This window comes from Pavona decussata, unplaced genomic scaffold (genome assembly GCF_977016875.1).
Source record: "Pavona decussata unplaced genomic scaffold, jaPavDecu1.1 SCAFFOLD_51, whole genome shotgun sequence".
Classification (NCBI taxonomy): Eukaryota; Metazoa; Cnidaria; class Anthozoa; order Scleractinia; family Agariciidae; genus Pavona; species Pavona decussata.
The window spans coordinates 4987501-5002500 of record NW_028145473.1 but is presented as its reverse complement, the minus strand read 5'-3'; the positions used below and the strand labels follow the sequence as shown (position 1 = coordinate 5002500).

Sequence of the window (15000 nt, the reverse complement as noted above, 5' to 3'; positions counted from 1 at the left end):
AGAAGCAGTTGAATCCACTGTCTCTGCGCCCCAAAAAGAATCACATCTAGTTTAATAAGTAGTTGGTTTGGGATTGGAAGCTAACCTGAAGGACCTATTTGTCTTTCTAACTAGGTCAGACAGGATTCCACCCATGGAATTCACAACGAAGGGCACCATAGTTTTTGATCATAGAGAGAATCCACAAGAATGTCGTCTTCCATCTGTTTCCACATGCCTGCCTATGAGGCAACTTCCTGCATGTGATCATTCGACTGAGGATTGAAAAGATTAAAAACAATGCAGGTTATCTGTAAGAAAACAATTCGATTCATCATAAACAAGAACCTTTCAGTTTCTAGGCAATAAACCGTCAGAAATCCCCATGCTGTCAAGAGCACAGATCTTTGTTCCAATAATAACAGTAACTAATCTGTAATTGTAATTCATTTTATTTTATTTTATTTTGTCTATTTACTCTTTCTTTCTAATATTTATTTTCTCGAAGATATTAGCTATTCAAAGCTACTTGGTAAATTCAAGGATAAATAAAGTATATGTATGTATGTATGTATGTATGTATGTATGTATGTATCAATTTCCCTATGGCTTGTACCGAAGACTGGTGTGATATAGCCGTCCCAGTCTGCTTAAGGTTGTTTTCTCTAAAAATTTTGCATGGTTTGATTGTTTTAACCATTCCATTTCACCTCCTAATTGTTGTGTAGGTCACCGTGAAGGATGAGTACCTGGTAAAAAGTTAACAGGTAGCTTTTTCGATAGTTTTTGCCATAACAAGCCGAGTTTTAGGTAAACCGTCGGTTATGCCTTACTGCATCATCAGTTCCCAATTGTTCTGTTACTGGGTAGTTTGGCTACATTTTATAAGTTGAAAAAATTGGAATGATCCTGAAGTAGTGCAAGTAAGGCGAGGTTATGTTTTCAAATGATGTTTTCAAAGCGTTGCCATTGTGGTTAGCAACGTTACCAAAAACTGTTATCGTTCACGCTAGAAACATGGGAATACATTCAAAAGTTAGATTTCGTTGAAAATAATAAGATTATTGCAGTTCTTCTTAATTACTTTTAGTTAAAATGGAAACTTGAAGAGTAAACGGTAATAGGATCTTTCGAGGAGCTGACATCCCCTTGTGAGTCAGCTTCAGTTACAATATTACAGGCTTTGTTGGGGTTCTTGTTTTTGTTGCTGTTTTGATGGAGATTCAAATCCCCGTAAACATTGATAGAGTATACCTGCATGGGTCTGGTTGATAAGTTGGAATTTAGTCACTTAACTTCGTTTTGCAATAATTATCTTACATATCTGTTAGATCAGGCAAGACATGTATAAAAGTAGATATTCCATTTGTTATTATTAATCCCCGCTATCAGGGAACTTAATCAACAACAATGGCGATGGTAGCGAGAACGCCGCAAAGCATCAGGTTTGATGAGGAAAAACAATTGTTCGTCCTTTGCAAAACAACAACGTGACATGATCAAAGTAAAGTTTTGTGTAGAACGTGAACACATGATGATGAATATTTCATTTTGTTTCTTAACTTGAACTCTTCTGCTACTAATTTGTTTTCTGGGTAGTTCGCCGTTTCAGTAGAAGTTCAAACCTGCACAGGTCAGAATTTCATAACGGTGTGAAAGTGTAATTTCATTTTGTGTTTACATGACGGATGAAATTTCATTCTGAGTTTAGAAGGAAACTTTATGAGGGCATAGGTATGTTTAAATAAACAAATTTGTGTTCCATCTTAAATTGGATGTCGAAAACTGCACTCTATCCTTACAGATCCTTCTAATGGGAGTCTTCGTTTGGTGAACCAGCTTTAAACTGCTTATATGTATATATATGCAAAGAGCAACCATCCACCGAACATCATCAAATGAATCGCAGAGAATATAAACCGAAGGCTGTTGAATATCTTGTCTGACGAAAAAGTATTTAACCCCTTCCATGCCATTGATGTATATATACATCATAAATTGCGTGACTCAATAACCCAGGACCTATATATACGTCATAGAAGTTGGTCTTTCTTATGACGCCTGGTCGTTCAAATGAACAAGTTACATTTCATGATGGTCGTCAAGGAGTACTTACTTGTCCATGAAAGAACCGCTGACTGATTATTTCACAACGGAGGTCTCAACATTTTTAGGTTGTTCCCTGTGAAAACAAAATGGTGTTTCGCCATTGTGTGCATAGCTACGACGTTCTTGAAGTATTTGCCAATCTGGCCTTGGATTTTGAGGAAAAAAGCAGCGAAGAAGAATACAAGGCTGAAAATTCTTCAGAGGAACATTCATCTGGTGAAGAAGATATCGCAGCACTAAATGAAAGCGATGAATCAGACATCATTGACTTCGTAGTTTCATTGGTTTCATGGTTCTGTAGTTTTACGGGTTTTCTGGTTTCACTTGTTTCATGGTTTCACTGGTTGCGTAGTTTCTCGGGTTTCGTGGTTTCACTGACTTCATGGTTTCAAGGGTTTCATAGTTTCACTGGTTTCATCGGTATCATGGTTTCACTGGCTTCATGGTTTCACTGGTTTCATAGTTTCACTGATTTCATGGTTTCATGGGATTTTGTTATTTCCCATGCAAATAACTTTCTTTCTTTCTTCCTTCATTTCAGCTTTATTGGTCAATTAATTTATTAATTAATTAACAAACAGCAAATTATAAATATGAGAAAGAATTATGAAAAGAAAGACCAAAAGGGTTAGTGCGAACGGGATATGATACCCATGCGAGGCACAACCCCAACTTAAAAATATCAAGCAAAAATTACAAATGAAAACATTAATAAAAAACACAAAGATTACAAATGGTGGCACAAACAGTCATGGGAGAGGAACCAGGTGCAAGGTATGTCTATGTCTATGTCTACATCAACTGTGGAATAAATCCTTTGGGTCAAGGCTAAACTCAATGTCGACAATATGAGTGCAATCCACTAGCATTTTCTATGAATTTTGGTCATCAGTCATTTTGCTTGAACTAATATTATAGATTGTGATTACTGAAGTAGACGTGAGTTTTTCAGGCCATAAAGTTGAAAAGAAAAACAAAAAAGCATTTAGATTCATGCACATGTGCTGAAATGTGAACCCCTCCCTTTAAATATCATTTGCAAAGTATTGTACACTTTGACTAACCCTTGCACTACCAACATCTGAAAGCTAATTCTCCAAAGTAATTAATATTCATGTCTTTGTTGGATTTTCCTGAGAGTTTGGTGACATAGCAAAACACTATCCCCTTATTAATTGTTTTTATCTCCTTAATACTTATCAGCTGTCTGCTTGACAGCGTATTGAAATTATAAGGAGATTTTAAAATATTGCTGCTCACTTCTGGTAGTGAAAGGGTTGGTGGGAAAGGGAGACTGTTGCACAGGGTAATACTTAACCATGCCCATAGTATGTATTATTTTCCATTCTGATAAATGCTTTCGTTCTATTGAGTCACTACTTCTCAAATCCATGAAGATAAATTCCTCCCAGTATTCTTGATTAAGCAATCAGTTGGCTATTCCCCAGAGTGGCCAATTTACAGAGGTTTGGAAGGTTGACTAAAGAGATCAAGGTAATTTATAGAGCCTTCTGGTCAGGGATTGCCCATTACACATGTCAAGCGGGGTGGGGGGAGGACTTTCTAGAAAGGTTTTTTTTTTCACAACCAGCAGGGGTGCAACATTTTTTGAGCTAATTCTGAAATCCTTTTTTCTGCTTCCTTTGCAATGCAGGATTTCTTGATCTAAATTTTCCTTTTGCACGATTTCCCCCCCTGTTTTTGCCCCCCTCCTCATTTCTAATGGTGCATCCCTAACATGCTGCTTATTACATTGCATGACTTCCAGCATCTGTGTGGATGAGATTACAAAGAGTGGGTGTGGTCAACCACTTGTACAAGGGTGAGGTTATTCAAAGGGCACACTCCCGGAGGCACACTATCCTCTCAATCACTATCATAAAGAATGAGAATTCATATTTCCTAGCTGCCGTAGCCAATTCCTTCACTCAAAATCAACTGTCCACCCAGCCCTAGCTTTGTGAGGTTTTGTGAGTCACGCATTTCTAGTATGATATCGGAATGAGTTCTCTATGGAATGGAAATCTTTCACTGGTGTGTTACTTGTCCCGGTATGAGATTTTGTGCTGGTATCACGTAAACAAATGCAGAACCACAAGAGGGAACCAGAGTGAACTGGTACTGGAATGAAAGTCGCGCCGCTATCATGTTAAATAAAATTATATTTTCAAGTGATGTTTTTCATTGACATTGCCGTAGTCGTTGCTTCAGTTTGCTATAATGATCAGTTCAATAAAAGTGACTGTAGTGAAAGGTTCATGTATTAAATTTGTGCCCCAGTTGATAGAGTAATTAGTTGAATAAGTGCACTATACATTTGTGATATGTTTGATGTGTGACAGAGGAAAACGTGCCAAGCTCTGGAGATCACTGGGATCACAATTTACGGGATTTGGGTCTGGCTTGAGAAGTTTGGGCAATTTTGAAAATGTCATCGATTGCCATTCTATATCTCTAAAAGTTTGGCTCCTCGTGCAGTACTGAGGGTCTTTAAGCTCTTCTGAGTGTTACTTAATAGACGTTCCCAGCTGCAACACAATTAAAACCAGCAGCTTAAACACAACAATCAGCACAAGCATAGGCACATGATTAGCTAGGGACAAGCCAAGGTGCCTTATCAGGCAGGCGCTTACCATCGGCCGACAGCATAAAGCAACCATTGTCCCTCTAGATGGCATGCTACATGTAGTCCATATCTGGTAGCCCCTCAGCATTTCAAGGTCGTCCTGACAAATACCCAGTATCTATTAATACTCTGGGTAGAGAGAGGCACTGTGAGAGTTAAGTGTCTTTCTAGGGACACAAAACAGCAATCTCTGGCTGCTCAATCCTTATCCACTACGCCACCCCATCTCCCACAGTAAGTACAATACAAGAAAACAACAAACACAAAAAATGAGATTTCTACTTGTCTTGTTCTTTGCATTAATGTCTGCAAATTGCACCCTTTTGTCGCCTCATGTAAACAGAATAGTCCAAGCATAATGAAGAACACCGCCTGGGCTAGGAATAAATTTGGTACAAAAACACGGATGCATGCACAAGGACTTGTGCCTCTACCTACTATACTTATACTATGCTTATACTTGTACTGCAAAAAAATATAGCAGGTCCAGTCGTCCAGGTGGAGATTCTGGATTGGAGGACGGTCTTATCCCATGAACATTCCATAACCTTGCTTTCCCATGCAGTTCATCTTGCAAGATAGACATGTAGCAGAATCAGAGACATTGTACATGGAATAAATTGCTGTCAGAATATAGCCCATTATCTCTCATATCTTTAAAGTATGTTATCCACCAATCAGCGCATCCCTTTCGCAACTGACCCCACCACGCTTCAATTTGTTTATTTGAAACTGACTTACCATACAAAAAAGCTCTTTTCACCAGCAAATGCACCAGAGGCCTTTGTTCTGAAAAAACGCTGTATAACTGCGATATTCATGTTCTCAGTACCATTATCTGCACGCACAATGCATGGCACACCGTTACCCCACAAAATGTAATAGTAACCCAAAATGTAATAACTTTCGATGCAAAATGTAATAACCTCGAAAACCCAAAATGTAATAATCTTTGACGCAAAATGTAATAAACCAATGTAACGCAAATTGTAATAAATTTGGCCCAAAATGTAATAAGTTATAACTTCAGTTTTTTTCCCAGTTCAATGTCATAGTTCAATGGGCAGTACCAGTTAAACATCTAGAACTGGAAACGACAAACCTTTCCATCAGGTTGTATACCTGTTCGATCATTCAACTAGATCAAAAATTATACAGGTCAAGGTATTAACCAAAAACATTTGGCAACCATATTCAAGGAAGAACCCCCTTCCAAAATAAGAATTTTAATTTAATTTCACGCTGTCTCATTCTATGCATCAAGTAAGGTCTGAGATTTCAGCTTTTGCTAACTAAAAAAGGGTGGATGTTAATCCTCTTTAAAAATTTGTCTTGTCTTTTAATGTCGCCTCTCTGTTTTCGCCGTAACACTAGAGAGCTTAAGCACAAACATATTTGAGCCACGAACGCCAACCGGAAGGCAACTGTCAGTGTGTTTAAAGCATTCTCAGCTACTCAAATAAGCTGGAAAGCTCTCGTTTTAGCGTTTATAAGTTAATGTTACAAACAAAAAGTGGATAACGCATTTCAAAGAAGAGAAAATTCGACTTCGCAATAAACAATGTCGATCCAGGCCACACTTGGGCTATTTTCAGTATGTGTTTTTCAAACATTCTTTATCTGAATTACTTTATATAATTTTGGTGCCCTCGACATGAAACTCTTACTCTTTACCCCAAGTACTTTGCCCTTGATGCTCAATGAAAAGTCAAACCCAGCAAGGACTGGTAAATTGAGGGAAAATGATTGGAATGTGCAAAGGAAGCCAGCAAAGTGCTACACTGTCAAAACTGCCTAGACACTGCCTGCTGCCAGCTAGTTAGTTCGGCGAAACAACCCTTCCAAGTTAGTTCAAGTTACGCTTTCTCATTGTAATTGCGACGTGAAAATGGATGCTTTTTTCAGCTTGTGTCTTTATGACATTTGCTTGTAATATTCTAATACTAGCCATTTCCTCTTTGGATGAAGAAACATATGACACCTTTCTCCAGTTGCTGAAAGAGAAATTTAATGTCCTAACGGCGGCAAAAAGCACAAGAATAAAATCAGCGCTTTCTCGATTCTGGCGGAATAGAGAACGTCTATCGCTGAGAGCAGAGAAAGTGTGTTTTGATGGTCAGCTGATTCTAAAGAAATCTGATGTAACACATGTTGTTCAGACGGCCTTTAAAGAAACAAAAGCATCCAGAACAAGGAAGCTGTTTCATCGACTGAAGAAAGTCTACCGAGGAGTGAGAGAAAGAGATATTAGACGTGTTCTTGAAAAATCTTGCCTTCATCAACAATTAAACGTACGTTTTCAAAACAAGGCCATCCTGAAGCCGATAAGGGTACGCAATGTACAAATCCGCCACCAAGCTGACTTGATAAGCATGGAAAGCATGCCTGCTACCTGGAAAGGAAAGACATTCAAATTTGTCCTTTCTTTGATGGACATGTTTAGTCGCTATTATTGGCTGATACCATTGGAGGGAAAAAGTAGCAAGCCCATTGCAGTGGTGCTGTCTGAGCTCTAAATACAGTACGGCCCACCAAGAGTTATTTACCATGACAAAGGCCCAGAGTTTGAAGGTGCCGTTAAGAAGCTTTGCAAAAAACTTGGAATCAAAATTGTCGAAGGACGCCCATATTACCCACAATCACAGGGTAAGGTCAAACGAGCACATCGTTCATTTAGAAAAAAAGCTTATGAATGACTTGTTAACAATGAAAAACGGGGGCGTGAACTGGGTGAAGTCGCCACCAGAATAAGGAAAAACATTAAACGGGGAACCTGCGGGAGGAACTATCATGGAAATCTGCATTTGAAGTGTATTATGATCCCAAATTTAACCATGCTAATCGACTTTCCGAGTTCCCTGTTGCACAGGAGTGGGATCAAACTGGAGAGGAGTACGAAAAAATGGTAGCACCAAAACCTGTAAAAGAACGCAACAATCCGTGGCTTCTGCAAGTAAAAAATGAAAAAATGTGAAGACAGAATGATAAAGAAAGGATTAAGGAACAACCCCCCATCTGTTTATGATGTTGGCAAAAACGTTCTTATTCGATATCCCCCTGCAAAGAAAATCTCTAGGAAGAGATGTGTGTTGCATGTTTATGTCCTCAAGAGAAACTTACAGACATGCAAGTATCTTGTTAAGTTTAATTATCCAGCCGGAACATAAAAAATACCACAGAAATGGATTCCAGTCAATGACATCACCAGCACAACACTCAACCAAGAGGAAAAAAGAGGAAAGTTGCTTGTAACCGAAATAAGAGGAAACATCGCCAGAAATACTTTATACCTATGGAAAACGATAGAGAGTTATTTTCTAGTCGACTCTTAAATCAAGGGCTAGCTGTCTGGTTTGATCCATCCAAGGATGGTAACTGTCAGTTCTCAGCACTTTGCAATCAGTTGAATCAGGTGAACAAGGGAAAGAAAAGCAGCCGCTCAGAAATCAAACCTACCAAAGAAGCAAAAGGAATTATAACGGAAGCCCCAAAAGCAAATGGCCATGCCAGACCACCACCGACAAGATCTCCAATATCCAGAGCAGATTAAAAAAATCAGAACAATCGATTGAGAAACTGAAAGCTCGTATTGAGAGGGGCACGTGCCCTAAAGATGCGCTATGACGCAAAAGCGAACATTGCTCCTGATGAGGAGTTTAAGAACGATATTAGAGCTATAAGGAAATAAGCGGAAAGGAAATATATAGGTGCACTAGTTAAATACTATTACCGCCGCATCGACTGCAACAACAACAAGTTGCGAGTTACGAAAGCAGAGAAAGCTAAGGCAGACGCAAATCGGGCAATGGCACGCCCCCAGCCTTGCACTACCACTGGCACCAACGATAGCCTTCCAGAAAATGTACAGAATTTCGCCATCAATCTAGAAAAGAAAATTGAAGAGATGAATGTTATGATGAAAAAACTAGAAGAGTTAAACAATAAAACAGTTAAAGCTTATCCCTGTCCATTATCTGAGTGTATAACTAGCAAACAAAGGGGGGTTACAGTGGAAAAACGCAAATTGAAAAACAGAAAACACACAGAAAGAAAGAAAAAAACGCACAAAGATATAACCGCAAGAAAAACTGAGCCAAACAAAAAATACATAAAAACCTTTCAATTTCCGAAATGACAACTGACCAGATTAATCTCCTCTCACGGGGTTTAAAATTCGTACCTACGCCAAAAACAAACGAAACTGCATTAAGAAAACAACTGCTAATGGATTTAAAAGAATTTGCAAGCAGAATGCAGCTCCAGTTCATCTTTCATGGCAAAGATAACAATATCCACCCCTTCTACGTCAAATCTAACTGGAAACCACCAATCCAGCGGTCAGTTGCTCTAGAGAGCTACTTAGAAGAAATAAAACTACAACCTGCGCAAATAACGATAACCAGACCAAAAAACAGCCTACCGCTAAGCGAAAAACAAGCTATAACAGAGCTCAACAACAAACCCGAAATAAATATCAAGAAAGCTGACAAAGGTACCACCACAGTCATTATGCACAAACGAAAAAAAAAAAATACAAGAGGGACAAGTCGTACTGGATAACACGAATAACTACACACCCCTCATAAAACCGATAGTGCAAAGCACTGCTCGAAAGGTAGAAAAAATAACAGAGGAACTTCATCATGAAGGCTATATATCGACGAAATGACTGTGAAATGGTTATCGCAGACACCTAACCCACCAAGAGTACCCGTTTTATACACTCTTACAAAGATTCACAACCCAACACCAGTTGGAAGGCCAATAATATCAGGAAATGACGGAAGATCAGAGAGAATATCAGCATTCATGGACAGCATACTCCAGCCTATAGCCAAATCACAAGAGTCCTATTTTAAGGACACAACAGACTTTACTAATTTTGTAGAAAGGACACCCCTGCCAGAGAGCACATTTTTGGTCTCTTCACAAATACCCCACAAGAGGAACGAATGGACACTGTATGCAGAGCATAGGAGAATTTCTATGGGAACAACACCCCCATTCCAACCCGCTCCCTAAAAGAAATCCTTAGACTCATCCTTTAAGAAAATTCATTTAATTCAACGAGAGAAACTATCTCCAAATACACGGAACCGCCATGGGCACAAAGATGGCAGTCAAGGTTGTCCCTAACAGCCGGCAGCCGGCACAATGAACAAGCTCCTTGGGTCCTCTGTGCCGGCTATTTTTTAGTCTTATCTGTTCCTGTACTGGCGCAGATATATATATGAAAATAAACTTGTTTTCCGCTGCAGTTTACTGACTTTTAAATTAATTTATCTGGTTGGCACAAAGATACACGATTATTAAATAAAATGTAACGGCATTACATGTTGTGACATGACAGTCACTGAAACAAATTTGATTCTTATCTGGGATGCACGCAGATCATTTCCCTTTCTCATCCTTTGGTGGCACGTGCATCATTTGTGACAGGAGCCACATATCACGCATCAAATAAAGTTGAACACATGCAAGATTCTTGAAGAATTAATAGGCTCAATGAAACGACAAGCCTCTGACAAAATTCTTTGGATGAGCAGCTGAACCCCAACAAAAAAAGAGAACAGAAGAAGCCGACGGCTCTTTCCGAATTATTTATGAAAACATGTGCCTTACGTGTAAACTGGGACTGGTTTTTATCTATTCTCAATTATAATATCATAAATGAAAATCAGACAAGAGCTGAAGAGGGAATTAAATTTTGCGAAAGCATAGCCCTTGTTGACCTTCAATTGATGTCAGTTATATTAAACACTAGTGGTTTTTTTAATAAAGCCACGCTTATTCATTTTTAACAGTACCAGGTGCTTTAAATGAAGATGCTCCCGCAAATGTATCTGAAGACCAAGCTGAAAGAACTGCCTCTGGTGACATCTCTGTACCTATAAACACTAGCCCAGAGTCCACCCCAAGGCGGAGCGACAGCGCTACAAACACTACCCCAGAGTCCACCCCAAGGCTGAGCGACAGTGCTACAAACACTAGCCCAGAGACCACCCCAAGGCCGAGCACCAGTGCCCACGTAGACTTTACCAAAAGACAGAAGGAACAAGCTGAGCATGTTAAGGAGGTGTCTGAACTCTTTCCCGGTGTAGATGCTCAGCATCTTCACCAGTTTGATGTGTGCTCCATTCGCAATTGTTCTTCTCTTTCTTCTTTAACTAACAAGGAAAACAAGGCTCAAAGCAAATTCCGTCACGAATGGCTCTTTGACAAGAGTCTTGGCTTCTGCTTGTCCACTGAATGGAACTGGTTTGTTATGTGGAAGGACAGGGCATGTACTGTGTCCTGTGCCAAAAACATAAGGTACAAAACAAGCAGAACAAAAGCAAGACTTTTGTTGAAGAGCCCAGCTGCCGCATTCCTAAAGCGACCTTCAAAGACCATGCCAATTCTCAACAGCACAAAGATGCTATAGAAGCTGAACACTTACAGCGTGTTTTAGGCTTCTACAAGGCAGCAGAAAAGGGAAAAGCAGTTAAGGATGAAGTCTACTTCAATGCATTCTATTCTGTATATTGGTTGGCAAAAATTGAAGTGGCCAGTAGGAAAAACCTATCTCTTCTGCAACTTTTAGAATTGTTGAGACTCAAGGATATGAAGTTCTTTGACCATCAGTCTCGAAGATCAATACGCGAGATCTTTTTAACCCTTGGACAAACAGTGGCAAGACATGTTCTGACCTGTTGGTAGGACTGCTGTAATTGGTCAGCGGTGTTGCCCATGGGAACGAGTGTGAGTTGTGTGTAGAAAACATGGCCGACAGCCTGAATAAAGTATGATTGTTGTGTTAGCCAAGTTGTTCCTGCTCATGCCTGTATCAGCTGGTCAACATGGTACCAGGAGTAGACGAACCTTTGCCTGAAGTTTACTGTGAGTTTTAGTTGTCCTATTTAGACGACTGTATCTCATCAAACTGTGATTGCAATTGTTCGATAAGTTCCCGCCATTTTGTTGTCAAGTTGGTTCTTTCCATTTTCGTCGTGTTTGCTGTTATAATGGCGGGTACACCGGTCGGTTTTCCGGTCCCTCAGGTGCAAGAAGGTTTAGACGATCGAGAAGCTCTAGACTGTTTTATTTTAGACTACATTGATTACTGTATGGTGATGGGATGGTTCGTTCCAAAAGCTGGCTGCAATTATGACTCTGGCAGCAAAGCAAGAGTGGCTCAGTGGAAAAATTCGGATTTGTGTATGTCGATGCTTCGCGGTACGCTTCCGCCGAGGATGAAGAGACTGATAAACCCAAGCAACAAGACTCTTGGTTTATCTGTCACAGATAATAATAACCCAGTGAAAGTTCTTCAGGCTCTCATTAAGAGATTTGGAGGTAGTGTGAGTGTTCAAGCGGAGCAGACAAAAATGGGTCGCATGTTTCAAGCTGAAGGAGAGTCAATAAGTGCCTGGGAATGTTGAATAGTAGAGCGAGCCAAGTATTGTGAATATGGGGACTTTGAGGATCAAGCTTGCCGTGACAGGTTGATTGCTGGTTTAGTGGATGAAACTCTACCAGGAAAGTTGAATACCAATGGTCATCGGAACAAAGATGGAGTCATTGTAGCGTTTCGTACCATCCTTGAAATAGCTAAGAACTATGAATCTTCCACTGATGCGCAAAGACTGACGAGGCAAGTGCGGGGAGATCAGGAGCAAGTCAACTGGGCAGATAAAACCTCTCGTTCCAAAAGAAAGAATCCTCAGCCCCCACGTGATAATCCGCGCAAAGGATCATACCAAAATGAGTGCAAATATTGTGGGGCCAGGCCTAGTCACCCTAAAGAAAAGTGTCGTGCAGTTGTATTTAAGTACACATGTCGGAACTGTGGCAAGGAAGGGTATGTTGCCAAGAAGAGCATGAGAAAACCACAGAATGTGAATGCAGTGGATGAATCTGGGTCTGCTATTAAACAAAACGTGTACCGCTCGTTTACTTTAGACATTCACTCTGTGAGAGCTGTTTCAGTACAGAAAGGGAAAAAATTCTTTGCCGCAATCAAATTATCTGCAGCCAAAAATCATTTTGTTTAGAAAACACTCCAATTGGATACGGCCTCGACAACCAATACCCTGGCGGTGGACGATCTCTGGAGTATGTGTCCAGCAGGATTTGATGTCACTTCCCTGATCCGGCCATCTCATGCCACTTTGCACACCTATGGAGGTATCATCATACCTGTGGGGCAGGTCGAGTTAGTATGTGAAACTCAAGGAAAGTGTTACGCTCTTGAATTTCAGCTGTTGAGTAAAAAGGTCATGGGATCACAACCACCCCTCTTAAGTGGATCCGACTGTGTCAAGCTGGGGCTGATTGGGATAAAAGGAAGCACTTCGCTGTCAGCTCCAAGTGTCCGGAATAGCGAGGATATGATGGTGTATCAACTTCAATGAAGTTCCCAGGGGGACAGTGACACTACTGACTGGAACATCACTACCACCACCCTTCAAGACACTGCTGTACAAGAGCCTACATTTGTTGTGCCAGGCCCACCCAGTAGTATTGATCCAGCCGCCCTTAACTGTGGAGATGAAAGTATTGCTGCAGTTGTTGCTGAAAAGAAATCTGTTGTGAGTAGTGTCAGCCAGTCTAGTGTTCCTCATGTGCCTGTTCCTTGGGGAAAGTTAACCAAGGCCATTGTCCTGGATGTTTTCAAGGATGTTCATACAGGGTTAGGAACTTTGGGCCCGCCTTTGCACATCTCCATGAACCCTAATGTGACTCCAGTTCAAGCGCATCTCCATCGGTGCCCTGTAGCTAAGGAGCCCAAAGTAGCGAAGGCATTACAGGACATGAAAAAACAGGGTATCTTAAAGAAAGTCACTGAGCCCACTGCGTGGATCTCTAACAGTGTCTACAGAGAAAAACCAGATGGTAGCCTACGGGTTTGTATTGACCCCAGTTAAACTATAAATAAAGCTATTGAAGTCCCAAAGTACCCAATTCCCACCGTTGATGAGTTACTGCCAAAACTGAGCAACGCAAAGATTTTTTCCTGTGTGGATGTGTACAAAGGATTCACTAACATTGTGCTGGATGAGAGTTCTTCATTTTTAACTACCATGCACACCCCAAGAGGAAGATACCGTTGGTTGCGTATGCCGTTTGGTGTAAGCTTGGGCCCAGAAGAGTATCAGCGAAGGCAACAGGAAGCGCTGGAGGGCTTGAAACGTGTTGTTAACAAGGCAGATGACATCTTAGTCTTTGGAAGTGGAGAAACTGTCGAGGAGGCAGAAAAGGATCATGACATGAACTTATGGAACTTAATGTTGCGCTGCAAAGAAGTAAACCTTAAGTTAAACCCTAAGAAATTTCAATTCAAAGTCAAGCAAGTTACCTGGATGGGACATCTCCTCAGTGGCAATGGCATTTCCCCACATCCTGATCGTGTCCAAGCCATTGTTGACATGGACCCTCCTAAAGATGTTAAGGGGGTTCAGCGTTTCGTGGGTATGTGCAACTATTTGTCACGGTTCACACCAAATCTTGCTGAAATTGTGAAGCCACTTACAGAGCTAACGCACGTCAACGCAGTCTGGTCGTGGTCCTCGCGGCATGACCAAGCCTTCAGAGAAGCCAAATGTGTCATGGCAAATGCAACGACGTTGAAGTTTTTTGATGTGAACAAACCATGTGTGTTACAAGTGGATGCCAGTGATACAGGCTTGGGAGGAGCATTGTTACAAGAGGGACAACCTGTGGCTTTCACCAGCTCCACATTGTCAGCCACTGAAATAAACTATGCTCCTATTGAAAAAGAGTGTTTGGCCATCAAAGTAGCCTGCACCAAGTTCTATCAGTACCTGTATGGCAAGCAAGATGTTGTCGTCCATTCAGACCACCAACCGCTTGAAACTATTTTTAAGAAACCTTTGAGTAATGCCCCCAAGCGCTTGCAGCACATGATGCTTCAGCTTCAGTCATTCAAGTTCACGGTAGTATACAAGAAGGGCAAGTACATGTACTTGGCAGACACTTTGTCAAGAGCTGCTTTGAAGCAGCCTGCACCCTCTGGCACCCAAGAGGAAGTGTTTCAGTGTTACTCAGGGGATACTCAAGAGTTGCTCAGAGCAGAGCTTGAGTCCCTAGAACTAAATTCCCCCGAAATGCAGTCAAGTACCTTAGAGGAAATCAGAGTGGCAACACAAGGTGATCGTATGCTGTCTGTCCTTTGACAGTTTGTGGCTCATGGCTGGCTAGCTGAAAAATCCCATGTTCCAACAGTGCTCGGTCATTATTACTCATGCCGGAATGAGCTAGCAGTATATCATGGTGTTTTGTACAAG

At 40.8% G+C, this 15000-nt stretch overlaps 1 long non-coding RNA gene and 2 pseudogenes across 1 annotated transcript in view; 1 reads left to right on the top strand and 2 right to left on the bottom strand.

The window, feature by feature from the left end:
• Positions 1-2163, bottom strand: part of LOC146481192 (uncharacterized) — a 17061-nt gene extending 14898 nt beyond the window's left edge. The window contains exons 1-2 of the long non-coding RNA XR_014864546.1: positions 2096-2163; positions 86-254 (exon numbers count right to left, since the gene is read on the bottom strand). This is a non-coding gene — a long non-coding RNA (uncharacterized LOC146481192). The remainder of the gene's footprint in view (positions 1-85; positions 255-2095) is intronic.
• A 3005-nt stretch (positions 2164-5168) lies between these two features.
• The window catches only part of LOC146481190 (uncharacterized), a 24260-nt pseudogene continuing 14428 nt past the window's right edge, over positions 5169-15000 (bottom strand).
• Positions 9380-15000, top strand: part of LOC146481191 (zinc finger protein 862-like) — an 8882-nt pseudogene continuing 3261 nt past the window's right edge.